This window comes from Narcine bancroftii, chromosome 5, assembly GCF_036971445.1.
Source record: "Narcine bancroftii isolate sNarBan1 chromosome 5, sNarBan1.hap1, whole genome shotgun sequence".
NCBI lineage: Eukaryota > Metazoa > Chordata > Chondrichthyes > Torpediniformes > Narcinidae > Narcine > Narcine bancroftii.
In genome coordinates this window covers 211,425,577-211,433,337 of record NC_091473.1, presented here as the reverse complement: position 1 = coordinate 211,433,337, position 7,761 = coordinate 211,425,577, and positions in this window count along the sequence as shown.

The following is a 7,761-nucleotide window of genomic DNA, read 5'->3' as shown; positions in this document are numbered from 1 at the left end:
CATGGATAGACCACAGTCTGTCCAAGTGGGCAACAGAATGTCTTGTTTTCTGCTGTCCCACATGTTAATGGTGGTGATATTACCCACAATGCATTGTGTCAGAAACCTCACTCTGCCCTGGCTTAAAATAAACAAATTCCAATTCATGCTGTGCTCCTGTGGCGGCTCACCACTAGGCAGGCAAACCAGCCCCAATTGTAAGCTACACGGCTGGGTAGCTGGCCAAAATGGTGCCGTCGCGGGTTTTACCTGCCTCCCAGCTTGGGGCTCAGAAGCCTGCGCTAGGGGACCATGTGATGCCCGGGTGACGTCATCGCCCTCCAGCGCGGTTCTCAACCAGGTCCGGGCTGGGAGTATAAGTGCAGCCCAGCAGCCTGCAATAAACGAGTCTGGGTTCAGGAGCCGGAGACCTGGTTCAGCCATGCGGAGGCTCAGTTTCACCTCCACCAGATTTCGTCCGACATGACCAAATTCTACCATGTGGTCACTGCCCTGGATAAGGCCACCGCCAGACACATGCTGCACTTCATTCAGCACCCATCCGCTGAAGACAAATACAAGACCATCAAGCAAGTGCTTACCGGATCCCTCGAACTATCTAGACACCAGCATGCCACTTGGATTCTACACCTCGATGCCTTGGGGGACAGGTCCCCGATGAAGTTGATGGTCGAGGTGCTTGCGTTCATGGGTGAGCACACCAACTGCCCACTTTTCGAGCACATTTTCCTCGATCATAAGCCTGGGGACATCCGGCCGCTGCTGGTCCGACTTGAGGAAGGTTGCCCAGAAGGCCCAAGAGCTATGGCTCGCATGATTCCTGGAAGGATCAGTGGTCCAGCAGGTCACGAGGCACGGGCATGACCATGCCAACCCCACCCCTAGCGCTGTGGTACAGCATCCGGCCCCTGCCCCCAAGGGCATAACCAAGGCCACAGCATCCGCTCCAGGCCTCTGCTTCTATCACCAGCGCTGGGGAGCCAAGGCTCGGAAGTGTTGTTAGCACTGCTCAATCCAGGGAAATGACCAGGCTGGTCGCTGTTAATGGCTGCAGCGAGTGGCCAAGGAAACAGCCTCCTCTACCTGTGGGACTCAGTCAGCAGCCGGCGGTTCCTCGTTGGCACTGGAGCCCAGATCAACGTCATCCTGGCCACAGCCATCGAGTCCAGGAACCAACCTTGTGGACCTCCCCTCCGTGCGGCCAACGCAACAGCAATCTGGACGTATGGAGAGAAGACCGTCCACTTCCAGATCGACCAATGAAATTTCATGTGGAGGTACACCATCTCGTCCCTCCTGACTGCCATCCTGGGTGCAGACTTCCTCCTCACACACGGGCTTCTGGTGGACATCCGAGGTAGGTGCCTGGTGGATGCCCATACCTTCCAGGCCATTCACCTTGTCGCCTCCTGCTTGGAGCAACCGCAGATGGCCACGATCAGCACGCCCAGAGACGAGTTCCAGCGAATCCTGGATGAGTTCCCGACACTCCTCAAGCCACAGTTCTCCGCTGCCTCACTGCACCATGGGGTGTTCCACCACATCCCCACCCAGGGCCCACTGGTTCACGCCAAGGCACGCCGGCTCCCACTTGACAAGCTTCAAATGGCAAAGGAGGAGTTTTCATACTGGCTCCAAGTAGAACTGGGGATCATTTGGCAGTCCGACAGCCCATGGGCCTCGCTGCTCCACCTGGTCCTCTGGCGGCTGGTGTCCTTGCTGAGACAATTGACGGGTCAACAAGGCAACAGTTCCTGACCGTTACCCCATCCTTCACATCCAAGACTTTATGGCCAACCTGCATGGTGCGAGGGTTTTATCTAAGGTTGACCTGGTGCGCGGATATCACCAGATCCCGGTGCACCTGAGGACATACCCAAGACAACCATCATCACCCCATTTGGCATGCCGTTCGGGCTCAAGAACGCCGCTCAGACCTTCCAGCGCCTCATGGACTCTGTGGGCAGGGACTTGGATTTCATCTTTATTTATTTGAATGACATCCTCATCGCCAGCAAGGACCAGGAGGAACACAAGGCCCACCTACATGCCTTTTTCTCCTGGCTGGCCGATTTCGGCCTTACCATCAACCTGGCCAAGTACCAGTTCGGGAAAGAGTCCATGCAGTTCCTGGGCCATAGCATCACGGCCGAAGGAGCCATGCCTGCTGCCGCGAAGGTCGCCACTATCAGGGAGTTCCCACACCTGGACAGCCTCAAGGGGCTGCAGTTCACAGGTATGGTCAACTTTTACAACCGCTTCATCCTGGGAGCTGTGCGCATCATCCAGCCGCTATTCACCCTCATCGCAGTCAAGCACAAAACGCTCACTTGGAACCCAGAAGCCTGCACCGCATTCGAGGCCACCAAGGACGCCCTCGCGAAGGCTGCCATGCTCGCCCACCTGCACACCGACCTTCATATGGCACTCTCTGTTGATGCCTCTGCCACAGCTGTCGGTGCCGCCCTGGAGCAGCAGGTGAATGGACATTGGAAACCACTGGTATTCTTCAGCCGCCTGCTTTGCCCGCTGGAACACAAGTATAGTGCCTTCGACCACGAGTTACTGGGTATGTACCTGGCAGTGCAGAATTTCTGCTATTTTTTGGAGGAGAGGACTTTTACCATCTTCACCAATCACAAACCCCCTCACCCAGGCATTCGTGATGACAAAGGATCCCTGGTCGGCCCACCAGCAGCGTCACCTCTCCTTCGTGTTGGAATTTACACTGACATTCGGCACAAGGTGGGGAAGGAAAATGTGGTTGCCGATGCACTCTCCCGACCGGCCATCTGCAAGCTGACGCCCGGCCTAGACCGACCAGCTCGCTCAGGACCAGAAGTCTGATGAGGAGATGAGGACTTTCAAGACCACCATCACGAGCCTGCGGTTCTGAGACCTCCCGACTCCGAGCGGTGAAGGCACTATCCTGTGCGATATCTCCATGGTCTTCCCACGACCAGTGGTTCCCCAGCAGTGGCGCAGGCAGGTCTTCCATCACATCCATGATCTTTCACATCCATCCATCAGGTCCACGGTCCGGATGGTGGCAGAACGGTTCGTATGGCATAGGCTGCAGAAGCAGATCGCGGGCTGGACCAGAACATGCACACATTGCCAGACATTCAAGGTGCACAGACACACCAGGGCACCCGTACAGGAGTTCGAGCATGTCTGGGAACAGTTCAGCCACATTCACGTGGACATCATTGGGCCCTTACCCGTTTCCTGGGGCAACCATTACTTGTTTACGATGGTGTACCGCACCACTCGCTGGCCTGAGGTGATCCCGATGCCAGACGCCTCCATTGACTCCTGCTCCTGAGTACTGTTGCATGGTTGGTTCGCCTGGTTCGGCGTCCCGGGTCACCTCACAAGCGATCGGGGCACCCAGTTCACATCTGCGCTCTGGGCACAGCTCGCCAACAGGTTGGTGATCCAGCTACACCGCACCATGGCCTACCACCCGCATGCTAATGGACTGGTCGAACATCTGCACTACCACCTTAAGTCAGCTCTCATGGCCCACCTCACCGGACCCGACTGGGCAAACAAACTGCCTTGGGTGCTCCTGGGCATCCGCTGCACTCCCAAGGAACATCTGCAGGCGTCATCTGCTGAGTTGGTCTACAGTGCACCGCAGGCACTACCTGGTGAGTTCGTCAACGCACCTCCCAATCCCTAGCGGTCACTGCACGAACTACTTCCTCACCTCAGGGGACGCTTCGACTCGTTCGAACCCCCACCGCCACCCAGGCAAGGCACCCGCCCATCTCATGTTCCCAGCGAACTGCTTTCTGCGGAGTACATTTTCGTTCGACGGGGCCCAACCGCGGCACTTCTGCAGCTGCAGCGACTGTACAAGGGGCCGTACGGGGTTGTACAGTGTTCCGGCTGGACGTTGGCGGCAGGCGGGAGCTGTTTAACTGTGGACAGGCTGAAGCCAGCACACCTCGATCCCACTGAGCCCGCGGTCATAGCCCAGCCCAAGAAGCAAGGCCATCCAGCGAAAAAGGACATTGGTTCAGGTTCTGGGGGTGGGGGGCTGTGTGGCGGCTCACCACTTGTAAGCCACGTGGCGAAGCAGCCAGCCAAAATGGCACCGTCGAGGGTTTTCCCTTCCTTCCAGCATGGAGCTCAGAAGCCTGCGCTGGGGCACTATGTGGCACCCGGGTGACAACAGTGCCCTCCAGCGTGGTTCTCAGCCAGGTCTGGGCTGGGAGTATAAGTGCAGCCCAGCAGCCTGCAATAAACTAGTCTGTTCACTGAGCTCAACCCGTCTGGTTGTGTGTGTTCTTTCAGGAGCTGTCCTGCCTTTAGGAGGTCACAGTGAACTTCTCCTCCCCACCAATGGCAGTGCACCCTGTTCCTTCAACAATGCTGCAATTGGTAGTCCCGACTGCTGGGTGTTTCATTCCCACCCCCCCCCCCCCCCCCACCCACCCTACCCCTAAACTCTCACTGTGACACCCAATCAACGATTCCTCACTTACTATGGTCAAAGATGTTAATCAAAATGTGAAACAAAATCTGCAGACGTTGTGATTGTAGTAAATACACAAAAGGTCTGGAAAAACTCAGCAGGTGCCGCAGTGACTGGAGGAGGCAAAGATACATGACCAACGTTTGGGACCTGAGCCCTTCATCATGGTATGAGTAAAAAACAGGTAGACCCCTGAATAAAAAGGTGGGAGGGAGGAGGGAAGAAGGGGCAGAGGGAGGAGCAAAGGACAACAGCCAAGAAGCCAGAATGGACATGGAGAGCAGGGCAGGGGAGAAAAGCTGAGAATTGGGCTGGGGAGGGGGCTCGTTCTGTGAATGCAGAACTGGAAGAGACGGGTAAGAGAAAGAGAGAGACTGGGTCCAATGGAAACTGGAGAAGTTGATGTTAATGCCATCGAGTTGGAGGGTGCCCAGAGGGATAGGAGGTTCTGTTCTTCCAATCTGTGGGCAGCCTTAGCTGGGCAGTACAGTGGCACAGGTCCAACACATTGGTCATATACCAGTGCCATTAGACTCATGCCAGCAGATTTAGAAGCATTAAACAACAGTCATTTAAAGACTCTTACTTTGCACTTTATTTGTGATTGAACATTTATTTTCTGTATTGTACAGTCAGCTTGTTTGTGCTTCCTTCTAATAACATAAGAAATAGGAGCAGGAGTTGGCCATCCAGCCTGCTCTGCCATTCACAGAGATCATGGCTGATTTGATGATAGGTTCATCTCCACCTACCTACCTTTTCCTCATAACCCTTCATTTCCCAACTATGCATAAAAACTATCCAACCTTGTCTTAAATATATTTACTGAGGCCAACTGCACTGCTACAATGGGCAATGAATTCCTCAGATTCACCACTGTCTGGGAAAAGCAGCTTTTCCTCATCTTCATCTAAAATCTATTACCCTGAATCTTGAGGTCATGTCCCCTAGTTCTGGTCTTCCCCACCAATGGAAACAACTTACCTACCTCTATCTTATTAATGCCTTTCATAATTTGGAATGTTTCTATATGATCTCCTCTCATTCTTCTAAATTCCAGCAAGTACAGTCCCACATGACTTAATCTCTCATCGGCTAACCTCTTCATCTCCGAATCAACCTGGTGAACCTTCTCTGCACTGCCTCCAAAATTAGTACAGCCTTCCTTGAGCAGAGACCAGACCTGCATGCAGTGCTCCAGATACAGCCTCACCAGTACCTTGTATAGTTGCAGTATAACCTCCCTGCTCCGAAATTAAATCCCTCAAGCAATGAAGGCCAACATTCAATTTGCCTTCTTGATAGCCTGCTGAACCTGCATCCAACCTTGTGCAATTCATGCACAAACTCTCCCAGGTTCTTCTGCGCAGCAGCGTGCTGCAATCGCTTGCCATTTAAATAATAATCTGATCTTCCATTTTTCCTTCCAAAGTGGATATCCTCACATTTACCAACGTTTTACTCCATCTGCCAGACCCTTGCCTACTCACTTAACCTATTGATATATCTCTGCAGAATCTGTATCCTCTGCACAATTTGCTTTACCTTTCAATTTAGTGTCATCAGCAAACTAAGATACACCACACTCTGTCTCCTTTCCCAGATCATTAATGTATATTATGAACAGTTGCAGGCCCAACAGGATCCCTGCAGAACACCACTCACCACTTGTTTAAATCTCTCAAGTTATTTGCAAAACCAATATGAAGAAATTCTGCCACAGGAAAAGGAATCTCAGAGTTGTATGTGATGCCATGTACATCGATAACAAATTTGAACTTTCAGTTCAGAGTGCAGATGCAAGCGATGGGAATCCACAGAAGAGACAAGGAGTAGGTGGATCCAGGGAGGGACTTCGAAATCGAGGAAGATAGAGGCAGGATTGGATGCAATTGGCGTGAAAGCGGGGTTAAATATGTCGTCATTAAAAAAAGTTCATATAATGAGTTCTATCAGAGACAGATGGAGTGTTTTCTGGACCACGATGCACTGTGGGTGAAAACATCACCATCAAATTAATTGGAAGTGGCAAAACATACTTTTCCCCATAAAAACAAAAAAATGTAGTATTATTCTGATAAATGATTCTTTCATTCACCCTTGTGATTAACTTTCATTCACCTTCATGTTCCCGAAAATGTGGGTCTCAGAGAAAAACCAAGGCATCTGAACATTTATCATTACTTGCTGCTGTAATCTGTGCCACTTCATAAAGTTCAATCTTTGTTTTCTTTAACCCTCTCAGATCTCTTTTCCTCTTTACCCTGCTATGAATTCTACTCTCCAGTTGAAATTTGCCTCTCCACTTCCTTCCCAGCAAAATAGCTCCCTTGTGGATTCTGTAACTTGCTGAGCAAGGAAGTGAGCATCAACCCCTCATCAGGGCTGTAACTCTCTGCATTCACTTCCATGTTTCATCCCCCATGTGTCTTCCCATTCCGCCAGCCCATCTGGATGGTTTACACCTTGACTAGACTGGGAACAATGTCCAGGGGGATTGTTTGTCAATGCTGTTGGAAAAGGTAAGACTACTATGGCAGGGGACTGGCAACAGGATGAAAAGGTAGAAATGGGGAAAGTCAAAATGAAGGACAGGAAAAAAAATGCAATGGACAAAAAAGGCCACATTGCAACTTGATTGAAAAATGTCCAGAGCTTTAGAAACAAGGTGATTAAACTGCTGGTACAAATCAGCCAAAAAGGGTGAAATTTAATGGGTATTACAAAACTGTGGATTCAGGATTAGGATTATTGGGAATTTCTGTACATACTCATGAAATCGTCCAGTTTTTTTGGGTTAAAAAGGGGCAGAGGGTCGACTTTTACATGGGTCAAACTTTTGACTTTGTGAAGTAGAATGTTTTTCAGGCACTGAGCTCAGATGGCAGGGACCTGCTGGTAAGTCTGTAGTCAGGGCATCAGGAGCTCGGATGGGTGGGTGGTTGGGGCAAGGATCTGTGGCCAGGAGCTCAGATGGGCAGGCAGCCAGGACATCAGTTTCGATATGTGGGCAACTAAAGCGATGGAGATTCAGATCCTTGGATGGCCAGGGTGAGGATCTGCAGTTGGGAGCTCCAATGGATGGGCAGTTGGGTTGACAAGAATTTGGATGTGTGGGTGGCCAGAGCATTGGGAGTTCGTATGTCCACATGGCCAGGACACTGGGAGTCTGGATGTGCAGATGGCTGGGGAGAGGATCCACGGTCAGGAGTTTGGATGGGCAGGCAGCTGGGGCGTCAGACGTTTGAATGAGTGGCTGGCTAAGGATCCCCAATCGG